At 42.2% G+C, this 24682-nt stretch overlaps 1 protein-coding gene across 5 annotated transcripts in view; it reads left to right on the forward strand.

The window, feature by feature from the left end:
* ADGRB3 (adhesion G protein-coupled receptor B3) overlaps positions 1-24682 on the forward strand; it is a 743702-nt gene that overhangs the window by 631640 nt on the left and 87380 nt on the right. The window lies entirely within an intron of this gene.

The following is a 24682-nucleotide window of genomic DNA, read 5'->3' on the forward strand; positions in this document are numbered from 1 at the left end:
GAGTAACCTTATGGAGACTAGGGACTAGATTTGGGGGCAAGGGAGTTTCTCCAGCAGTCTGTATTTAAAAAAACCTCTTTCCTCCTCCTTTTGTTTACTTCAGTCCCTCTAGGCAGTGTTTTGGTTATCTCCTAGAGTGCTAACAATTTCAAGGGATGGAGAAAGACTGCAAGGTTTCTCTTAGGGGTTTCAGGGTGTATTTCTCTCTTATCAGAAGTTTGGTGGGGGCAGGGTTGCCTGTATGGCTCAGGGCACAATCCCAGGGTTCTGGGATGGAGCCCCGCATGGGGCACCCTGCTCAGTGGGGAGCCTGCTTCTCCCTCTCCTTCTGCATGCTGCTCCCCATTTGTGCTCTCTCTCACTCACTCGCTCTCTCTCTCCCCGTCAAATAAATAAGATCTTTAAAAAAGAAAAAGAAGTCGGGGTGCCTGGGTGGCTCAGTGGGTTAAAGCCTGTCTTCGGCTCAGGTCATGATCTCAGGGTCCTGGGATCGAGCCCCACGTCGGGCTCTCTGCTCAGTAGGGAGCCTGCTTCCTCCTCTCTCTTTCTCTCTCTGCCTGTTTCTCTGCCTACTTGTGATCTCTTTCTGTCAAATAAATAAAATCTTTAAAAAAAAAAAAAAGAAAAAGAAGTCTTGGGTGATTGCTATTTCAAGTTTTCCTTTGTATTCCCTATACAAAGGGAAATGGGTCATGGTGCACTCTGTCCATTTCCTGTCCATTTCTTCTCTGTCCACTCTGTCCATTTCCTCATCAAATCACCACAACACCCTTCTCTTCATTTTCATCATTGTTTTTCAGGGATTAACTCTTTTCATCCCAATCAGGTTGTCACAACCATTTGGGCCATAGTCCAAGACAATCTGTTCTTTCCTAGGTTTGCCAATTTACACGCTAAGGTCTTCAGTTATCCTGCTCTCCCACCTTGTCTGCTAGCCCCAAAGCTAGCAGAGTAGTGGACCACGTCCTTCTTTAGTCTTAGCACTTCTCACTTTCTTTTTTATTTATTTATTTATTTATTTGAGAGAGAGAGCATGAGAGGGGAGAAAGGCAGAGTGAGAAGCAGACTCTCCAAGAAGCAGGGAGCCTGATGTGGGACTCGATCCCGGGACTTTGGGATCATGACCTGAGCTGAAGGCAGTCACTTAACCAACTGAGCCACCCAGGCACCCCAGCACTTCTCACTTTCTAACTTGCGCCTCTAGTTGAGCCTCTGCGTCTGGTTGAGCTGTCCACAGACACCAGCCCCATGTGGCCGCCGTGCATTTCTCTCTTTGCCGCAGTGCTTGATGCAAAGTTCCTCAAACGAGTGCATGAGAAAGCCTGCATTTTCAGGGCATCCCCATATTTATGTGGCCATCCACAAGCATCTGACATATGCCTACCTCCCCCTCATAGAGGGCCATGGCCAGCGTGGGATTTCCCTTTCAGATGCCTCTTTCCTAAGATCCATTTCCTCCCTCCCCTGGCTGACTAGACAATGGTTGGTTTTCATACTGGCCCTGTACACAGAGGGCAAAGGAGGGAACGAGGAAAGAGGCAAACGAATCCAGATTGTCAGGTGGCAAGTTCAATGAGCAAGGGAACTGACTTATGAGGCTTGTCTTGGGCAGCTGCAAGACAAGTAGATCTCTGCATCTGCCCGCCACATTTTAAATGTTTATACAGAGACCTTAACCGGGCTCAGTCACGTATACTGCCAGATAGCTCAAGACCAAATTTCTGTCTCAAGGCTGTATCCTTGGGGCAGCCTCTAAGGGTGGGGTACAGAAGTGGATCACAGGGTCCAAGGGCAGGGGAGGGAGTGAGAGGACCCTGATTGCCGGGTCAGCTGGTGGTCATATCCTCTTGATGACCTCTCCTCCAACATTTCCTTTGCCGAGAAACTAAGGAGAGGCTAATAGGAGAATGGGAAGGTCCTGTTCATGTGCATTAAACTGAAACCATCTTTCCCTTTCGTCTTTTTATACAAGGCAGCCACTACTGTCTCTTTGTATCTTGTCTCTCCAACAAAACCTCCAAGGAGGAAAAAACTCTATTAGAGAAAAGCCTCTTACTGCTGTCAGCTGCTGTAGTTATCAGCTTCCCACAGTTGTGGGGCATCTGTGCTCCTGATTCCTGGACAGGCTCCCCAGTAATCGTCAGGAGATACATTCTGCAGAGGAGAGCTGACAGCCGGAGCCAGGAGGAAGGGCAAAATAGTGGGGCTTTTAAAAATACATGTTCCTGGTTTTCACTTTTGCTCTCTATTCTGCTGAAGCAGAAAAATATTCTTGGTTACAATAGAAGAACAAGGCGAGATGGCCTGTGGATCTCACTGGACAAAGCCACAGAACATTTCACCTTCACAGATCTCAATGCTTTCCCTGAACTCACCAGGTAGCATTGCCCCACCCCACCTTGACCCCTGCCTGCAACCAATGGGGGTGTTGTTGTAGCTCGACCCTGTGAACCCTGCCATGCAACCAATGGTGGTGTCATGTGTTTATCTCTGGTCTGCATCTTCCTCTGAGGTGGTATCATGATGAAAACCAAGGACCTGGGCCTCAGCCTGCCAGATTTCTTGCCCATCTCTATCACTGCTTAGCTGTGTGACCTTGGGCAGGTGTTTCAACCTCTCTGCATCCTAATTACCTTTTATATATCTTGAGAAGAATAATACCTACTTTACATGAATATTGTGAAGATCAAATGAGTAGGGGCACTTGGGTCGCTCCATTGGTTTAAGCATCTGTCTTCCACTTGGGTCGTGATCCTGGGGTCCTGGGATCGCGTCCTGTGTCAGCCTCCTTGCTCAGCGGGGAGCCTGCTTCTCACTCTGCCTGCCGTTCTCCTGCTTGTGCTTGCTCTCACTCTCTGTCAAATAAATAAAATCTTAAAAAAAAAAGAGTTAATATGTGTAAAGCACGTAGAAGAGTGCTGGTACACATGACGTGCCACCCTAGGCTTTGTTTCACATTCTTGGGGGTAGAGGACAGGTTTTAACCAGTGCCTCTAATCTCAAGAACCAAGCGTAATGACTGGCATATAATAAGTATCTGATGTAGTTCTCAAAGACAAAGCTATCCAGTGTTTCCAAATGGCCAAGACCCCAGGTAGGCTTCAATGGCAAAAGAAAATTGTATATTCCTGTAACTTCAGAAAAACAAAATATATAAGAAACACAATGGGAAAAAGAGAAAAGAAAAAAAAAAAAAAACCCCACCAAGTTTTCTGTAACAGGAAACAGAATCTCAGTGGGATCTCCTTTCTATCAAACTAAAATGTCCTAGTAACCAGTCTTTCAGAATCCCCTCCTGAAAATACAGCAGCAGGCCAATTAATTAGTAGGAAAGCTTAGTCAAAAGGACAATGCTACCTGGAGAACTAAGCAATTCAGTCAGCCTCGCAGCATTTAATTAAGCCACAGACCAAGGAACAACTTTGTTTGGTAATTTAGAGCATACATTTCCACTGGAGCGTGTTTTCTGATTCAGGCCTTCTATATGGCTGCTTTTCTGCTGCTCGGATGTGCTCTGAAACAGAGGAGAAAACAGCATGCTCTGCCCACACAGTGGGTCCGACAGGGATATACGGCCAGACTCTTACACGTATTTATTAGGGAATTGGAGCCTATTTTCAGACACAGATACTGATTCATGGAACATTAGCACTTGTACTCGCTTTTCAGGAAACAGTCAATAGAATAAATGGGAAGCTAGAAGAAGGACCCCTTTGGTCGTGTGGGATTGCCTTACAAAATTTGGCAGCCAGTGGGACTGTTTTTGCTGCTTCTGGAAACATACCCGAGAAGAGCCGCACCCCAGGGTAAAGCAGCTGCTTCTCTCTTTGCCAACCCTGGAGGCCCGGCCCCGGTGTGCGGGGAGGGTCCACAGCATTGTAGAGGGCCTGCTGCCCATCTGCGCCTGTGCACCTCAGCCCACAGCGCTCCAGGTGCTCCCAGACACGAACTCCCACGGTACCTCCAGAACCTCTCTGGATCAGAGCACAGCCTGTCCTGCCAAGGTCCAGAAGGATTAGATAAAAGTGAGGCCACTGAGAAGGGTTCATTTTGAAAGAATCCGCTCTAAGGCAAATAGAAAGCCTTACTCTGTGTTGGGTGCCGATTGAAACTCCACAATGGACAGCTATGACAAAGAATGAAATTTATTAAATTTGGTGCAGCATATCCAATCCCTGGAGGAAAAGGTAAATTCTCTGGTGACAGGCAAAACGAGCTTCCTTAAGAATTCATGGGCATCCTAATTCAGATGTCGTCACGGGAGGGGGAAAGAGGAAAGCCTCAGTAGGGGGATCTCCCATAGTTCACTGACTAGTGTGCAAGACTCACAAAGAGAAGAGTGTGGCTCATGCTGTGCTTCTGCCAAAAGGCCCTCCCTGTGTACCCAGAGCTTAGCTGGGAAATCGGTCCTTTCTCAATCCCCTGAAGAGTCTCGCTTCTACCTCCCACCCAGTTTTCTCAGGAGAAGGAGTGCCCAATGAGAATCACTTGGCAAAGGGGATGAATATCAGGATGGGAACATCTGATTTAAGAAGAGGCTTATGTGGAAACCCACCCACTGTTTTGAGAAGCCATAAGACACTAGATATTTATTCCCAGAACCAAATGATGAGATGGGCTTTGTGAGTCTAAAAGGATAATAGATGCCAAGATAAAAGAGCAATAAAAAAAAAGTCCCAACCGGGACATCTGGGGGGCCTAGTAGGTTAAGCGTTTGCCTTAAGCTCAGGTCATGGTCCCCAGGTCCTGGGATCGAGTTCCTCATCAGGCTCCTTGCTCAACAGGGATCCTGCTTCTCCCTCTCCCTCTGCATACCACTCCCCTGCTTGTTCTCTCTTTCTCTGACAAATAAATAAAATATATTTTTAAAAACAATGCCCCAACCTATAAATTAAGAAAGAGAGAGAGAGACTTAACGAAGGCACTGGAAAGTCTAAATTACTTTTGTAAAAAGTGAATTGAAAGGCACTTAGACCTCCATATAAGTAATATAATTTTTCAAAATTTGATTTTTTTTTAAATCTCAATTTCAAAATGTACTTAAGGGACTTCAGTCAGAGTTATGATAGTTTGTTGTCTTGCGTTCTGTTTTGTTTTTTTCTCATAGAGGACAGATGGGAGGGTGGAAAATATATAAAAGCATTAATAATGGGATTGTTGAGGATTAAACTGACTAATATTTATTGGGTGACCATAAGCTGTGTAGAACTAAATCTGATTCTGTAGGATGGGAGCTTAGCAAGTGAGTTCATTGTATTAATGGTATTTAAGCACTAGGTTAGATAGTAGGCAGTAGAAAAACAAGCATAGCACAACACTTGTCCCTACAAAAGTGAAGTCATCTTAGCATTCAAAGTGCTATAAGATATGTGAAGGTGAGGGGTGCCTGGGTAGTTGATTCCATTAAGTGTCTGCCTTCAGCTCAGGTCATGATCCCAGTGTCCCAGGACACAGTCCCACACTGGGCTCCCTGCTCAGCGGAGAGCCTGCTTTTCCCTCTGCTTCTGCTCACCCTGCCTGTGCTCTCTCTCTCACTTGCTCTCTCATGTAAATAAGTAAAATCTTAAAAAAAAAAAAAAAAAAAAAAAAAAAAAAACAAGATATGTGAAGGCTAAGAGGTTCAGGTAGAGTTCTGTGAGAGCACAGGGAAGGACGTCAGTGTAGATTAAGTGCATTTGAGCTGCTTAGCAAGGGACGTGCAGATAGAAAAATAGATAGAGGGGCGCCTGGGTGGATCAGTGAATTAAGAGCCTGCCTTTGGCTCAGGCCAAGATCCCAGGGCCTGCTTCTCCCTTTCCCTCTGCTCCTCCCCGCTCTCATACAAACTCTCGTGTGCATACTCTCTCTTTCTCTCTCTCTGAATAAATAAATAAAATCTTAAAAAAAAAAAAAAAGGAAAAGACATAGAAATAGACTAATGAGGAAGCAAGCATGCAAAGGAGAAAATCAAAACAAGAGCAGAGAGATTGTTAGCAGTCAGGTGGCTGCTCCAAAGACAGGGTATCAGAAGTAGAACGGAAGGAGAAGAGCCTGGGAAAATAATCAGAACTTTATTCTCTAGGAAGGTACCAAGGGTACTGAGAGATAAATTAGAAGATATTTGTTATAGTAGAAGATTTTTGCTTTTGTTTTGTAACAGGGTAGGGACACAATTAGAAAATGCTTTGAGCGAGAGATTCGATTGTTAATGGAAATCGTATACCAATGATACCCCAGAGAGCAGCCAAGCCCAGAAGCCTACAGATAGTTCCATGCTTCACCCCTTTGATCTTGGGTTGGAGAGGGAACACCCTTCCACCCCTCTGACTGGATAACAGTTGCCATGTTTTCTGGAGAGGTCGTCATGTTCTTGATCAAGTGGGAGGCCGGGCTTCTTCATACCACTGGAGTAGACCTCCCGAAGAAGCTGAATATTGTTTTGAACCTCTATTCAAATCATGGCCATTGTTTTGAACCTCTATTTAAATTCGAACTTGGGCAAGTTACCGGACTTCTGAATATCTCAGCTTTCTTCTCTTGTGAAGAAAGTTCAGCACATTGGTTGGCATGTGGTAAAAAGACAACAGCTAGTAGCTATGATTACAAATAGGAATTATAAAACAGTAAATTCACATTGAGCCCATGATTTTTTTTTTTTTCAGTAAACCAATGTGTAATTTGATATACAAACAGAGCTATTCACATGAATTTTAAGGAAGTCTTACCACAAGTAGGTAAAGCATTCACATTTTAAACATTGCCTTAGACCAGCTAAGCATATTCAGGCAGGGTGACATCACCTACAAGACTGAGCTTTGCATATATTCCCCCATCAAAATGCAGCACCATGAGATACTATAGTCTGTAAGCCCTTCCCTGAAAAGATAAAAAACAAAACAAAACAAAAAAACAAAAACAAAAAATCAGCAATGACTCATGGGCTGCTGGTTTATTATTCCACAAAAGGGGACCTGGAGAGATGCCTTTTTCTTTTACCCCAAATTACTCTTGCTACTGTTCAATGTAAGTAATGAAGAAGCTCTGATCCGCATTGTTCTTAAGATTTATATTTGGAGGCTTGTCAGAAGCCAAGCAGAACTGAGCGTGTATCGCCATGCGTCTTACCCGGCATTGCTGGCCTGCAGCAGAGCCCCGAGACTTTCTTTGTTGTCCTCATCCTCCCACCTACCCTTCCTCTCTTCTCTCTGGCACACTGCCTCGATGCGTATACTTTACATGTACTCATCCTATTTTTTCCACTACATTTGCAGTCCAGCTCTCCTCTGGACTTTACCAGGCAATGAAAATAATTGATCCCTGTTGTATTCTTGGTAAAGGTCAGAGAATGGAATCCTATCAGCTGACTCGATCTGCTTGACTATGAGCATCATGATTCCCCACACTGGCAACTTGAGAGGGGTGCAAACTGTCAGAATTCAGACAGTAAGCTGGTCTGGGCATTCAACAAAGACCCGATAGGCATCACATAAAATTGGGCATGGAGCCCTAGTGACTGCTTTTCAACATCTGGCCCCTTCTCTGAATCTTTCCAAAAGGAACATAAATGCAAACCAAAGCAGGACTTCTTTCTCCTGACACTGTGTAGATTGCTCTCAACAATAACTTGGGTTTACTTTGATTTATATGAACATTGTCTTTTAACCTGATAGTTGCCTAAAGGAGCTTCCTGAAATGTCTGGTCCTTGATATATAACCAGTTATTTATGTGTTCTGACTTAATCTTCTTCATTAAAAACGTGGAGAGGGGATGTCTGGGTGGTTCAGTGGGTTAAGACTCTGCCTTCAGCTCAGGTCATGATCTCAGGGTCCTGGGATCCAGCCCCGCATCAGGCTCTCTGCTCAGCGGGGAGCCTGCTTCCCTCTCTCTCTGCCTGCCTCTCTGCCTGCTTGTGACCTCTCTGTCAAATAAATAAATAAATAAATATCTTTTTAAAAATTTTAAATTAAAAAAAAAAAGTGGAGAGAAGAAGAAGAAAGAAAAAAAGATCATTATACTAGTTTATGGTAGCTGCAGAAAACCAGCAGGGAGGATTGAGAACTGTAAGAAAAACACTAAAGAAATAAAATAAGGCTTGGATTTAACAAATGAAGTTGGCAGGAAATTGTAGAAAAACAGCATTAAGAGTACAGTTATTCATTGAAAATGAAAAAAAAATGATTAAAGTTGACAATTAAAAAAAACACATAACACCTTTGGGGAGTAGTAAGATGCTCAAAGAAAGCTTTAGAATTTATGAGTTCTTACTTTGGGTTTGTTTGCCCAGGAGGCATAAATGTTTAAATAATCCATAGGGATTGAGATCTACTAGTTCCCAGTATGAAGTCTGGAGAAGAAATTCTGCCAGAGGAAACAGAAACGACTTTGCTCCTATAGAGAGTGTTAGGAGAGAGAACATAAACTAGCCTCTGAGCCTGACTGTTGAGAAGTTCATTTGTGGTCCAGTCCCCTTACTGGCTCTACGAGCCTGCCTTCCTGCGGCAGCCTCACAGTTGGCCTCTCCTTCCAAATCATCCTCCACCCCATTCATGTATCTTCTTAAAACAGTACTCTCTTGTGACACTGCCCTCCTCAAGAATGACTTTCATGTGTACTCCGAGATTCTGTGTGATGTCTCCACGCCTTACCCCTGTCCAGCCTTAGCTCAGACTGTTTGCCACTCTGACCTATTGGAGTCTGGCCTCTCTTTCTTCTTATCTGTTACCTCCAGGCAAACCAGCACAGGTCTACTAGGTTTTGGGAAAACAAGATATTTAATTAAATGCTTCCCCAATTAAAGGAAGGAAGCAAAGGAATCCTGCCCCTGCGGCCCAATATGGCTTCTGCCTAACACGGTGTCTCAGTTCTGAAATTTGGGCCTTCTTGGTACCTTGGCTCATTCTTGTTCCACTCCTGCTTCTATAAAAAAGGCTGCTGAAAAACAACAGAAACAAATAAGGATGAGTAAATCAGAAACGATTAGCCTAGGGAAAGGCTAGCATTAGATAACTTTTCTTGACAATTCGTTCTTAATCATTCTCTTCTTTTCCTTTTGCGGTTCTAGAAATTATGATTTGCCCCTTCCTTCCCTTCCCTCTCTCTCTTTTTAAAAGATTTTATTTATTTACTTATCTGAGAGAGTGAGTGAGAGAGAGCGAGCACAGGAGCAGGGGCAGGGGGATAGGGAGAAGCAGACTCCCATGCTGAGCAGGGGAACCGATGCGGGGCTGGATCCCAGGACCCTGAGATCAAGACCTGAGCCGAAAGCAGATGCCTAACTAACTGAGTCACCCGGGCACCCCTCTTCCCTTCTCATAATCCTTTTTTGTGTTATTATTATTATTATTATTTTATATCTTCCTCTGTTACATATCTATCCTATTTCCTCCCACATTAATTCTGGAGCCTCTTGCTTCCTACTTTCAAGTGCTCATTCTGACAGCATTGTAGGAGCTCCAAGTTACAAAGGGGACGCTATTTACCTGTCCCTTTTTAATTGTCTTATCACCAAAAGCTGTGTGTGCCAGACATCCCAGGTGCCGTGAGACCAGACTGTCAAATGGGGCTAGAATGAGCAGCACATCCACAGATCCAGAGGAAGTCCTGCCAAGAAAATAACTTGGGATCCAAGTAGAGAATGTTGCCATCACAAATATTAGACCAGGAAGAAACTGAAGAGCTTTAAAAACTGGAAACCTATATAAATACTATGTGTAAAAATCCCCCATGTTTAAATCCACAGTAAAAACCCATCCAACTCTTGATTTGGGAGCAGCTTATCATAAGAAAAGAGAATCACAATTCTAACTCTTAAAAAAAGAAAAAAGGAGGTAGAATCAAGGTCTTTAAAATCATCACATTCTCTTCAGGAATTAAATGACTATATAATATCTATTGCTATTAAATGCATGGCATGTTTATGACCAAGCATGTTAGCATCTCTGATGAGACTAATATTAGCACGACAACACACTGCTGATTTTAACTTAATACTTACCAGTCCCATCTAAGGCACAGCGTTCTATAGAACGTGCTGAACCATTTCACACTGAGCATCCATGTCAAGATTGCAGCTCTAGATATCCTGTACTCACACGATACAATATTTTGTCCCCGTATTTTGTTCAAAACATAAAGGTATAAGTAGATTTAAGGAAAAAGTGAAGATAGCTAGAATGCTCTAGTTGTTTGAGGACCTGTGTACAGTACATATGATAGACATGCGTGCCTGTCTTACCTCTCCCCTTCAAGGTTATGCTGCTTGTTTTTCAGTTTCTTAGGGGACTTTGTGCCTGTATTTTTAACACTTACCTGCAGAGTGGAGAATGACAGCTAAGTGAAAAGGGATGGCAACACCCCTTCAGTTCCCAAATGAATTAAGATTTCCTCTGGGTTGAGGAAATAATGGGAAAACTTCTAAAATGTGGATTCTGTTTTAAAAATGAAATAAATTATGTCAGCATTCAACAAGAAACTACTGCTGTAGGGAAAAACAAAAACAAAAACAAAAATGAAAACAGAGCCTATCATGTAGCAGGGATCAAGCTGGGTACCTTCACAAATGTTGATTAACTGAAACTTCGCAACAGCCCAGAGACAGTGTAATTGCCCCCCCCTTTTTTTTAACTTTTGAGAAAACTGAGGCTCACAAAGGTCTAGGCCACAGAGTTATATGAAAGACTCAAGATTTAAGCCCAGCTGCCCCAGACTCCAGATCCCATACTCTTTTTCATGTATATACCTCTTCGAATACAAACTTGTGTCAATTTCTTCTCTAGTAAACCAAACTGTTCTTGTGGATGAAAGTGATTTATATGATTGCCTATCTGTTTGAATCTTTTCTATAACTGAGAAATTCCAGTTAATATATGTCCTCTCAGGGATTCTCAATGCAGTGATTCTATTTTCTATTGTTTAGGGAAGGTAACTTTAAAGCACAGAGGAACTGTCAGAAACTTGCCTGAAAAAAATAAGAGGTGGAGATTAAAAGTCTCAGTGTGTTCTGTTGCTTGGGTGGCTAAAACTTACAGTAGCCATTAAACTTAGTTTCTGACAGTACTTCTTATATTGTAACGGAAACCTCCTTCTTTCCTCCAAATCCATTGCTTACCATTCTCCAGCAACAGACTTTTCACTCAGATTTTTTTACATTGTTACATCTTGATAGATTGGTTTCAGGGTGGACAATTCAATGGCAATTCTTACAGATATGTCTCCCCCAAGGGAGTCATTAGCTTTAAACACTAGTATACTTTCTGGATAAGTGTTTGGTTTTAACTCTCCCCGTGTAGTTGTTTATTTATTTGTTTTTAATTAAAGACTTTACCTTCAGGGCTGGTGCACAATTTCTGCTGATAATAATGGCACCGCTGTATGAGAAATAGTTTTAAAAAAATCATTTCTGTCAAGTTTTCTTTATATGTCAAAGTAGCATTATTTTTACAAGCAGAGTCTCTCTTTGTACTCCACACTACCTCCTCCACAATATGCCGTGTACACACACATCCCCTACCCCTCTAAGTGAAATGTTTCCATCTTAGGTTCATTCCTTTTTTTGTGGTCTATTTGTATCCCCCTCCTCCTTCAAATAAGAAGAAAGAAAAGGGGGGGGGGGCGCCTGCGTGGCTCAGTGGGTTAAAGCCTCTGCCTTTAGCTCAGGTCATGATCCCAGGGTCCTGGGATCGAGCGCCACATCGGGCTCTCTGCTCCGCAGGGATCCTGCTTCCTCCTCTCTCTCTGCCTGCCTCTCTGCCTAGTTGTGATTTCTGTCAAATAAATAAAATATTAAAAAAGAAGAAGAAGAAGGAAGAAAAAGGGAGTTAGCTAATGAAATACTAAAATAACTGGTGAGGGGCGCCTGGCTCAGTCAGTAGAGCATGTGATTCTTTTTTTTTTTTTTTTTAGATTTATTTATTTGACACAGATCACGAGTAAGCAGAGAGGCAGGCAGAGAGAGAGGAGGAAGCAGGCTCCCCGCTGAGCAGAGAGCCCGATGTGGGGCTCGATCCCAGGACCCTGAAATCATGACCTGAGCTGAAGGCAGAGGCTTAACCCACTGAGCCAACCAGGTGCCCCAAGCATGTGATTCTTGATCTCAGGGGTTGTGAGTTCGAGGCCCATGCTGGGTACAGAGTTTACTCAACAAAACAAACAAACAAAACTGGAGAGGAGGGCCCTGTCTGGGGAATCACTGTGTAACACAAGGACATTTCAGAGGTGACCTCTCAAAAGAGTGTCGAGCTTTCCACCCAAGAGAGTGTCACTAATGATATGCATTGAAACAAATCACAAAGGAGGTAGGCAGCCTAGCATGGAATAAAGAGATCATTTTGGAGTTATAGAGCCTGAAACTGCCTTACACATCACATCTCTGAGAAAACCACTGAAGTAATACCTGCACACACCAGAGGCCCTAACACAGCTTTCACTCACCGGAAAAGATGTGGGCCTCGGTAAAGGCCCATTTTGTCAAAATAACCAAAATCTCAGTGTAGCCCTTTTAGTGACTCTCTGACAAAAAAGCAAAAACAAAACCCCCAAAACAACAACAAAAAAGAAAAAAAAATGAAGGTCAGGTATTGTTCATTGCCCCTCCCCCTTTGTAATCCCGTAGGAACTGATTTCCTTTCAAGCCTTAGAGTTCAGCCCAGACTTTCCTCTGCAGCCACAGCTTTCACACCCAGCCCACTCCATTCTCCCGGCTACGTTCTTTGCCTCTGTGACACCTGACTGTATTGGCTGTGATGCGAGCTTTGGCTAGGTTTTGCAGCTAGGACATGCCAGGCCCTGGGGTGTTTGGATGGTGATGAGTGGAGGTGTGCTTTCCTGTCCCGGTAAACCTCCTCTCTGTGGTGCACTCTCACCCTGGCTGCAAAAGGGGACCTGAGCAGCCTGAGGCCCGGAAAGCAGTTTCTCTGGCTCGTGGCTATGCCTTCCCAGGGTGTGTGCCACTGGCTAGGGGACTTGCAGCTTGCTGCATCTCACTTGCCGCCATGTCACACGGTGGGCAGCCGGGGTGGTGTGCGACTATGCAGGGCCCAGCCATTCTGAGAATCCCTTTGTCATCTTGCCAGTGCACGCAGCCACACTGGATTTTCTTAGTTTACTTCTGCCGGTTACTGATATTTACACACCTCGGGACCACAGTGGGGGTGGGTCTGGCCCAGAGTTGACGATTTCAGTGGCACTGGCTAAACTCGGAGGATGAATTGTGCTGGATATGATCAGAATGAAAGGTGGATGGTGGGGAAGGGTTGAGTCATCCTCATCATTAATGTAAATGAGTGATTATAGACCCTTTCCCAGGAGAAAAATCAGTTAGTAACCGGCCACTGAAATATAAAATAGAATCCCAAAGAAGCCTGGCACGAGATCTGTGCTTTGTAGCTAAAAATAGCAAGGTTAATTACAGAAGGGAGTGACAGCAACAGGAAGCAGCAGTCGCGCAGAGCAGAAGTTGCTAGAGCACAGTTCTGAAGTCATTAGTAACAAGGGCTGATGGTGGAGTCGTCAGACATTAACCCTTGTTGGCTTGGCTGGAGGTAGGGGACGATGAGAGGAAATGGAGAGACGGCCATACAGCTTCCCACCCTACCGCCACCCACCCCTCCCCCACCCCAGCCAAGGTCACTTGTGGTTTCAGTTCAAGTTCTCCTGATAGGGCAGTAATGAAGTCTAACTGCTTATTTACCTGAGTCAGATTTGAAGTCTTTAATTATATTTGTCGACATATGACCAAAGCTCCTTAAATTCAAAATGTGTGATGTTCAAACATACTTATGCAGTTCTATCTCATTGTTATTCTCTAGCAAGCCTTAAATGCTATAATAAAAGCAGAGTCTTTATTTCAAACGAATAAGTAAATGAATGTCATAGTAAAAGTCTAAAACCCTAGATAATGAATTTTCTAGCCCAAGAGTCTACCATATAAAACAGTGCCCTAGGCAGAATCTTATGAAATTACTTAAGAAATTAAGAATTTTTTAAAGCTACATTAAAGTTTAAGTTAATACGAAAATACCTACAACAAGAACGTAAGATTGACCTTTACTCAAAAGAAGTTTCCTGAACCTCAAGCATTCTTTTGTCTTATGAAAATTCTAAGCCAAAGTTTATTATCTTTACCAGAAGAATATCTGACATTCGTTTGTGTTCAGCTTTCACTTTGAGTCATATCTGATTATTTAGACAGAAAAATATTGGCAAAAGCATGAAGGTTAGCAGTGAGGAATAAAATATTTAACACTCGAAATGGGTTTCTAAAGGCAGCTTTGTCATCCTCTCCTTAATGTTTTTTGCATTTAATTTTTGTGAGAATGTCTTCATTTGGTTTTCTGGAAAATAGAAATGAGGGCTACGTTAGCCCTGTGGTTTTGCGTCCTCCCTCGGATGAGCCTCCCCCTTCCATCAACGCTTGCTTACCTGTGATTATCATCATCGTGGTTATTATTAAGCACTACTGAAAGCATCGGCTAGATGACAGACATCTGCTAGGGTATTCACACCTCTGAATTATAACTTATAACTAAAAAGGTTGATACTATCATCCCTCTTTGAAAGAAGTGCAAGAAGTGAGAACCGGACAACAGAGTTCGAGAATTTCACTGAAAGAAATACAATGTCCACTCATAAACAGCCAAACTGAGATTCCAATGTAGAAATTTCATTTTCTCCAAATACTCTGGTGCTGCTTAACTAAGGTTTTCGTAATTATTATTATGAATTCCAACTTCCTTAATACCATTAACATTAAGCAACCACATTGTTTTTAAGATTCAGAATGGAATTACACAAAACAGTATTTTCTGTATTTCCTAACCTGAAGCTCAGTTTACAGAAGCTGTCAAACTTTACGTAGATTGTGGCTTCTTCAGTGAGTAAGCCTGTAGCAGCCCCTGACCTCTTGGCAAACATTTTCTAGAGATAGTGGGATGAGTATTATCGAAAAACATCATAGAGGTTGCAAATTTTCCCCCGGGTCACCCCAATTCTTTGTCCCTTATTTAGAAAGCGATTGATCTATAAGACAAAGACAGGTACAGTACGCATTTTTTTCTCTCAGAGTTTCTGAACCAGCTAAGTGGAGAAGTCCCCCCTTATCCACAGGGGACACATTCCAAGACCCCCAGTGGATGCCTGAAACTGTGAAAAGTGAAATCCCAGAGATGGGAGGACAATGGTTTGCAACCGTTGAGAATGTCCTCATTCTGCAACAGAAAGCCTTCGTTTATTTATTTGTTTTCTGTGACATCCTTCTTTTATCTGCTCTTATTTCTATTCCAGGCCCCTTTCGCTGCTCTGCTCTGCTCCAAATTCCAGGGAATTATTTTTGTCACACTCCACTGCCTTCGGGCTTCTGGGCTGGCTCTGCCAGTGGGATGCTGTGGAGGAGGACTGGAGAGAGGAGGTGGTGAGAAGTCATGGTATTTCTCTACATACCGAGACTGCACCCCTCTGAGACTCTGGTTCCTGTTGGACTGTCCCATGACCCACTCAGCGGCTCCCCACCAGGAGTCCAGCTTGGAAGGTTCTAGTAGTTGGGCTTTGTCCAGCCTGTCCTATAATTGTAGAACTCAGGGTGAAGGGACAAAAGAAGGCCCACATATTCATGTCCAATATTTAAAAGTTATCAGTCAAACACAGACAGTTCAAGTATTTTCCATTTTTCTGTTTAGACAAAAATACCTTCATGATGACAAATTAAAAGGAAAAAAATCACTTGTGTGGAAATCCACAGGATATTTATCTACCCATATTTTCTTACTTAGTAGCTCTCATTTCCCAAACCCAAGGCTGATCTGCTCATCTACCTATCAATCTTTTCTCTTCCCACTGTCTAGAACTGTGAGAATCCTATGACTCTAGCCAGTCTACACCAAGGATTCTCTGCCCACTGTTTCCCTTACCTCACCACCTACTTGGTGTTGACCCTTTAAGTTCCTCAAAGGAAACTAAGGCTGGAAGTCTATGCTCAAATTTAGGATTCTCAGACCCTCAGACCTCAGACTTGCAGCACAACCCTCCTCTCTTTTTTTCTTGTCTCCTTTCCAGACTCTAAGGAGCTGGGTGCACTCATTTGGATACTCTAGGCCACACCTAAGCTCTATCTGCCACTATTACCCATCCCTTTTTGCAAATGACTTTGGCCTCCTCTGGGTTCTAAGGATCTGTGCAGCCCACGGGTGGATAGATCCAAGGGAAAGGTCCTGTCAGGCCCTGGGAGATAGACTTCTTCCACTTGGGTTGGGAAAGCCAGGGATTTGTATATCCAGAGTGTCGTCTGAAAGGGGGCAGGGCATGGAACCTGAGTATATATGTCCTCTTGATTCAGAGGTTTCTTTTCTCTGGAAGGAAAGTTCTTCCCAGCTAGGAAGGAACATAACTGAGGAGCAACACAGCGTGACCTTGAAGTGGAGAGCCCAGAGCAGGGTTTCGTCTTGTCCGGATCTGAGGTCACCTCCCCAAACACGGTGGCGGTGCTATCTTGCTACGTTGCTCATCTCCAGTTACATCCCCGTCCTCCCAGCAGTCCTCTCCCTTCTTTAACCCATTCCCTGTGTTAAATTTACTCTTCTTGAAACACCTAGACTGCTTTCTGTTTCCCTGACTGCTCTGTGATTGATGTAGCTTGTTTAAAACCTTTTTTAAAAGCAGTAAGATGGCAGGGCCCGATTGGTCATTCAGTGTATTCATCTGACCTAAAGAGAATAGGCCCCGTTTCCAAGATAGATCTGGAGGTATCAAATGTTTTCTGAAAAGCTAAATCTTTTTCTAACCCATGCACATTTCATAAGTCATATTTCAAAAGGCATTGTATATTTAGCTGTACCTAAATTTGCATGTGGAGTTACAAGGTAAATAGGACAGATGGAGAAAAATAGAAGTGGAATATTTCAACATGCCAAGCAGAGGGACAGGAAAGTGATAGTGATTTGACTAAATGCTGTCTCTTACCTAATATAGAGCCTTTGATGGCAAGCTGCAGCCTTTGGGTTCTCTACAATCCGCTTCGACACTTCCCACATTGAATCTTTTTCACGTGTCATTCTACTAGGGACAGTGCAGTGCTAGCTCTTAAAATAAGACTTACACATATGGTACTTATATAATGAAGATAAAACCTGTGCAGTGGGGCTGGAAATGTTCACATTTGGGCTCTTGATAACGCTTCAGGAGAGATACTGCCTGGATTATGTAACGATTCAGTTCCTAGGTTAGCCGTTTTTCTCGTTCCTGGAAGGCACAGGAATTTGACATAAATTTGACTTCTGATCTCCCCCCACCCACCCCCCACACTCTCCTTTTTGTTTACTAACAAATAAGATTTTTTTTTTACTAACAAATTTTTTTTTAATTTTTATTTTGGTGCTGAAACTTCCATTGTACATTCTGTATATCACCTTATCCAGTTTAACACTGAAAACGTAATTACTGAGAAAAATCAAGGATCTGTTCAGTGACGTTTTGTCACTCCTGGCTTCTGTACCTTTGCTTGTAGCTCTCTGACTGCAGCAAACCTGCTCCGACTGACCTGGCAGGCAGTGTCAAGATTTGGCAGTAGAGGGGAAAAAGGAAAGTCATCAACTTTACTGCCTGATGTTACTAAAAAACTGCAGCCAATTTTCAATTATCTATGTCAGTAGATGCAAGGATCTTTGAGATGAAGATCTAATCTATAAATAACAAAGCAACAACAGAAACACACCAGTGGAGCTTCATTTGATCAATGGTGGCAGCCTCCCCCTGTTTTTCTGTCAGGATCTCTGCCTGTCATTGTATTACCTTCCCCTTGAGAAAAAGCCTTAGGTCAGGATTGCAGCTAGTGGGGCTGGACTAAGGAACTTCCTCTTCAGGTAAACGGGCCTCCTGCGCCCTTTCTCCTCCCCCTTCCTCAGCTCCACACTGGACTTCCTTTCCGAGAACGATGCAGGAAGAGCAGCTGGAGAACTGAGGCTTCTCACCAAAGGACCACAATCTAGTGCATTCAGGGAGAGTGGCAGGTGCTCCAAAGGCTGAGAAAAAGGCCATACTACCTGGAACAATAGTGTTTCACACTTTGAACCACCCAACAGAGAGAGACAGGAGTGAGGGTGACTGCAGGTGTCCCTGTGGTAATTCCTCCATCCTAGGAAAGGATGCTCTCTCATGCAAACACCCGTGCAGGGAACACAGTCCCTAACACTTGCACCTGACTGGTCAGAGGTGCAGTATTCCACGTTTATTTTTGACTATAGCTACCATTCTTAATGGAGTCAAAGAAAGAAAGTCAATAATCTGCAAACTGTATAATCAACCGTAGTGCCATGAAGGGTCGACTGTTTATGTTCATTGCCTTCAGTTGTTTGTTCTGTTCCAAATGTTGGCATAGTCTCCTCAGTCACGTGTCCAGGCAGACTAGAATACGTTTGTGAGTCAGAAAATGTCTTTGACTTGGGGGACAATTCGAGAAATTTCCTACTTCTTAGACTAGTAGCATTGTGGTTACATATGTAAAATGCCTTATAATATTTTACAGCTAGCCTGAGGAGTTGTGTTATCCTCACTGCTTCTGTTGACATTTAAGCCAAACATAAAATTGCACTTTGTTGGTGACTCCCACCAAACATAGAACGTTTTGTTCTAATTTCCATATGAACTCAAATGATGGATGTCCAAAGTGAGATAGGATTATTATTGTTAATAGAGGTAGTAAGTACAATTGACAGAATTGCACTAAAAATTTCAAGGAATTAAATAGATGCATGAAGGTTAATCATGGTAAATAGCCAGTATGGATGGTTATTTCCTGAAATAACAAGTTACAAATGAGAGACTCCGCAGTGTTTCCCGTCTCTTCATTATTTATTCACTTATGTTATCCTTGCTTGCTTATCTTACTTTTCCCATCTCCCAAGTGCACATTTTGGGACATGGCTGTACTTATCAGCAGTTAATATGAATTGATGTCTTCCTTAAAAATAATTAGAGTGCTACGCATGTCAGAGAATTATGAGACAGAGTATCTTTCAGCTCAAGTAATGTTCCAGGGCAGGAGGCAGTGAAAACGTATTATCTGAAAATTACTCCATATAAAGCAAAGAGTCATGTTCTCACTTGAGTTCTTCAGAAACAGATGGCCACTCTCTTAGTAATAAAAATAATTCTCCTAACTTACCAAGCTTTTATTTCAAAATACATTCACTTGAATTATGTCATATTATCCTCAGACCATTCCTATGAGGGAGATAGAGACCAAGACATGATGCTCTATGGAGCCCTCAGCAGAACAGTCTGAACCCAGACTCTGAACTTGTCATCACCTTCAAGGGATCTGCATGGCTCATTGGACTCCATGCTAGGACTATGATTGAGCCATTTGTAGACATTGTTCTTTCTGAGAAATCTGCTACTGCCTGTTTAAAAGATTGAGGACACCAACAGGGTAAAAGCAGAGTTTGGCTGTATCGTAGGCTTCTGTTGTCATCTTGCCACAGTAGAGCAGCTTGTAGGCTGACTCCTGTCTTTCTCAGACTTTCACTCAGTAATCAGTGCAGCTTAACTGATGCAAAACCGCATCTGTGCATCAATGGTAGAAATTTCAGGAGTCTGGTCAACAAGCCTTGGTCCTTTGAATTTTGTTGCGGCATTGATAGTGGAGGTCATGGTTTTTTCCAGTGGAGCTTGTCAATGTATGAAGTCCAAAGAACCAGTACCTACCAACCCAACAAAGGCTGGGGAGACCCCACTCTGTCATCCTTATGCTTTTCATTAATTCCATTACAGATTAAGGAACCTCTATTTCAAGAAAAGACACCTCTAAAGTACTCTCATTCCCTATCATTAAGATACAAGGGAGGCAAAGGAGGTAACTCTGAACTTTTTCCCCCAGCAGTCAGCTTACTAAAGCTGGTATGAAGGGAGGGGGAATGCCAGTTTCCGAGGCCTTGAATGAAAGGAGAACAAAACATCTCTAGACGATGGTTCACAAATTGTACAAGATGAACTCAGAAAGAAGGGCTTCATTTGGTAATTTAAGGAACACCTTAAAATGGGAGAAGCTGCCAAGCAAATGAACACTAAAAAGGTACTATTTCAAGTTGCACTCAAAATAGACATTTTAGTTTTGTTTTGATGTGTGATTATAGTAAGAAAAATATATTCAAAATCAAATTCTGTCAAATTTCTTTTTTTACATGTGTTTTTGTGTTTTTAGCTTTTTCTTTTACATAAAAAGTAAGAAGAACTTGGCCTTACTGAGAAGGAGCTCATAGTGTGAATTCCTATTCTTCCACTTACTAAGTATATTTACTTTGGTTGCTTGACTCTTGGAACTTGTGTCCTCACACCATTATGATGAGAGTCATGTAGGATCACTTACGTAGGCACTCAGTGGCACTAAGCTTATTCCTCTTGTAAAAGAAAAGTTGCACTGGACACTTGTTAAAAATGGTTTAGAAAAATGACAAAGAAGACGTTTTATTGCAACAGAGAAGAAAGACAATTACAATAGGGCAAAGAGATTGAACTCAACTCTGCAGAAACAAAAAGAGGGAGGATCGTTAAACTCTGGGGCTGACTAATGGGAAGTACTGGACGGTGATGGGGGAAGGCTGGTCAATGTGATTAGGCCACCCATGTTTGCACATGTTTGCTTATCCAAATTTGGCTCTTCCCCTTCTGCAGAGATGGGGAGACAGGGACACCATCTTTTTGATGAGTACATTTCAAAGAGACAGTTTTTAGCTTCTTAAGAAAGATATTCCTAGGGGCACCTGGGTGGTCCATTCATTTAAGCATCTGCTTTGTTTGCCTTCAGCTCAGGTCATGATCTCAGAGTTCTGGGATTGGGCTCCCTGCTCAGCAAGGGACTCTGCTTCTCCCTCACCTTCTGCCCCTCCCCCTGCTTGTGCTCACCCACATGCTCGCTCTCTCTCTCTCTCTCTCTTGCATTCCGTCTCTCAAATAAATAAAATTTAAATAAATAGATAAATAAGATTTTTTGGGCTGTAAAAGATTTACATCTCAAAGTGGCCCAGAAAAAGTTTATAATTCCAAGCTTTTTCAAGTCAGTACTGTAAGGAAAGGAGGTGGCCTTGTTTCAGGAAGAAGCCTCTCTGAAGTTAGGCAGGTTGCCCTTCTCACCTGTTATGTCCTGCAGTTCCTCACTCAACACATCCCTTCTTACAAAGTTCTGGACTATATTTACTTCTTCTCATATCATCTGATCCTTTTTGGAGGCCATCTCTTCTCAAGCCCTGCTTACTTTTTATGCTCATTTTCACCCTAAGTCTTCTCTCCTACACAATAGGAGACACTGGTGTTTTTTGTTTTGTTTTGGTTTGATTTTTTGTTTTTTTTAATTTCACATGAAACTAATCTATCTCTGAAGGGCTTTTTGTGTAATGAGAGGCCTGGAAAAGTAGCTTTTACATTTCTAGAGTTTAGGGTTTGGTTTAGTCACAAAATAGAACCCCATCATCAGCTCCGTAATAACGGTCTCCTATGAATTATGACTCTCCTATCGAAGCTGCTGTCCTTGACCTCAGAGTGTTCTCCCTGCTCTGCAAATGCTCTCGCAGCTCTGCCTCTGTTGCGACCCACCATATACTTTTCTCTCCTTTTGACTTTTCTTTCTGTTTTGTTCTTCTTTCAATAATTTCCAAAGCAAAAATTTCCACCAAATCATAAATTTTTAAAAAATGAGGCTGTATATTTATTTTCTAATAGCCAAGTTGAACCACAATTTTAACACTCTTGGCTTATAACTGAAGAGCAAAGCAAGTTGACCATTTTAAACCTTGGGTTGTCGATGTTGTAGGTTTTCTCCTTAGAAATGACATTTCATGAATAATTAAATCTTCATGGAAAATCCCATTTCTTTTCTTCAGACTTTGAATCCAAACAGATATATAACATGCACAGAACCTGAATATATTAAAGAAGTTTAAACTCCTGATTCTAGGACTTCAAAGACTTTTTCAAAAAGAAAAAGATTTTAAAAGAAAAAGTTAAAATGTTCTTTCCTCTCCTGGATAATATATTTCTTAGATTCTTTCCTACTAGCAGTGGGAGTATGATAAAAATAGCTACTGGATGTTAATAAAAATGAAACTAGATATCTTCGATGCTGCAACTTTATGTCATCTTTATGTTTTAGCTATATTGATTTGGACTCTTAGGTGCCTTAAACTCAAGTAAAAGTTACGTTTTTGCTTCTTTGGTCGTTCTATTTTGTCAGTCTTTGTATGTCAATGCTGTGTGTCCAATTGTGTCTTCTACTTTGATCAGATGGAATGCAGCACTTAACTCTATAGAAGTTGGTAATGAATTACATTCTTGACTCCCACGTTGACTCCCATCTCAGAGGCATCATATTTCTTTATTTTTCCTCAGTTTTTCTCCTCTAGACAGGCTAGTTAGGTCTATCGACATTTTCAATTTTGAAGGTATGTGCTAGTCTTTCTGTTTTTAAAAAATGGTTTGCACGGCACTTGGGTGGCTCAGTGGGTTAAGCCTCTGCCTTCGGCTCAGGTCATGATCCCAAGGTCCTAGGATAGAGCCCCGCATAGGGCTCTCTGCTCAGCAGGAAGCCTGTTTCCTCCGCTCTCTCTCTTCCTGCCTCTCTGCCTACTTGTGATCTCTGTCTGTCAAATAAATAAATAAAATCTTTAAGAAAAAGTGGTTTGCAAATGATGGATTGTAACTAATAGCATGTGTAAATCACCAGGTCTGTTGTGGATCAGGTGTGAATCTGCAGTTTTCAATTATTTAAGAGGAAATATGGAGTCACACAAGAGCATGGGTTGAGGAGTTCAGGGAGTCTGGATTTGAATCCCAGCATAGTTCTTTACAGTAGGGGGCTTTGATCTTCTTGCTTAATCTGTTGGAGCCTCATTTTCCTTATTTGTATATGGTTATAGTAATCAATGATAATACTTTCTGGAGGGACTGTTGTAAAGGTTAAGAGTAAAGCAACTAACCACTTAGTTCAGTACTTGGCACATAGTAGCCATTCAAATCGAAACAAAACAAAAAAACAAACAATACAAGAGGAATTTTATTTATTATTTATTTATTTATCTAAGAGAGAGAGAGAGAAAATATGAGTGCACTCAAGCAAAGTGATAGGCAGAGGCAGAGGAAGAGGGAGAAGCAGACACCCTGCTGAGCAGGTAGCGGATGCGGGGCTCCATCCCAGGACCATGAGATCATGACCTGAGTTGAAGGCAGATGCTTAACCAGCTGAGCCACCCAAGTATTCCCTGAAAAGGAATTTTAATGCTCATTAAAAATACAATCACCTTAAGCCAGATCTTGACAAATGTGACCACGCCCTGTGTTAACAAATTCTGTGTTAAACCTCTCTAGGGGCACCTGGGTGGCTCAGCGGGTTAAAGCCTCTGCCTTCGGCTCAGGTCATGATCTCAGGGTCCTGGGATCGAGCCCCGCATCAGGCTCTCTGCTGACCAGGGAGCCTGCTTCCTCCTCTCTCTCTGCCTGCCTCTCTGCCTACTTGTGATCTCTGTCTGTCAAATAAATAAATAAAATCTTTTAAAAAAATACAATTGCCTAAATTGTATTTATCCTAAATATATTTGTTCCTAAAACAAAGGAACATTATTTAATCCCTTTCGGATTATTGATCACAAAATGTTCAAGTTGTGACAGTTCCACAAGCCATTATTGCAGCAATTATTACTGTTTTCACAAAGTTTACTTTTTCTGGTCAATAGAGATTGGTAGAACATGAGTTACTTCCTGACTAGAACTGTGAGATTATCTTTCATTTATAATGTTTCTGCCTTTCTGCTATGAATGAGATGCTCCTAACTCACTTTAATCCTTTTTTTAGTATTAAGGGTCAGATTTATGTCTTTCTGCATGTAAGTGCCTTCACGGTTACTCTGGGGCCAATTAAGATGAGTGTGTCAGAATTTGTGATGGGAAGGATGGGAGGAGAGAAAACCCATGAAATCAGTTAGCTCAATAGGCACCAGCCCCAGGGCGTGGTCACATTTGTCAAGATCTGGCTTAAGGAGGCCATCTGGTCTTAAGCTCAGGTAAATAATCATTGGGCTGTTTCTTTGACCACAGAGCTTTCTCTTACTCTTCAAGCCCCTGTATAGTCTTTTATTATTGATTCTAAACATATGTTCATGTTATCGTGGCGATTAGTAAATTAATATGAACTTTTTTTTACACCATAGAAATTCAGAATATGTCATGAATTATCTAGAACCATCCTAATACTTTCTACCTAAGACCAATGATGTCTTGGTGTATTATCATCCAACACATGATTTCTTTATAAAGCAAGATCACTAAGATTTATCTTTTGTTTTGATTTTATCTGAAGTCTCTAGCCTCCATCATGTAAAAATATAACATGTTACCTCCTTTTACTCACAGGAAAAACAAGAACAACTTTTCATTTGTGAATCATTGATAACCCATGTGCTGGGCAAAGTAACATATAGAAAAACTAGAACTGCTTTAGGAAGCTTACATTCAGGGAGATAACTAGGCACGTTAATACAGCTGTGCAAAGACAGAAGCTGCTCCTTCATTCAGTGTAATTCTCTCACTCATCACTCATTCATTCAGCACATGAGTGTTTTTATTTCTTAACACAGGTCAGGCTCAGTACTCAGTTTTGGGGTTATACAATGACAGCAACAAAATTAAAGCAAATGGAAGCTCCCTCTTTGATACTTCAATCCTATTGTG

This window comes from Meles meles, chromosome 5 (assembly GCF_922984935.1).
Source record: "Meles meles chromosome 5, mMelMel3.1 paternal haplotype, whole genome shotgun sequence".
In the NCBI taxonomy this organism is placed as follows: domain Eukaryota; kingdom Metazoa; phylum Chordata; class Mammalia; order Carnivora; family Mustelidae; genus Meles; species Meles meles.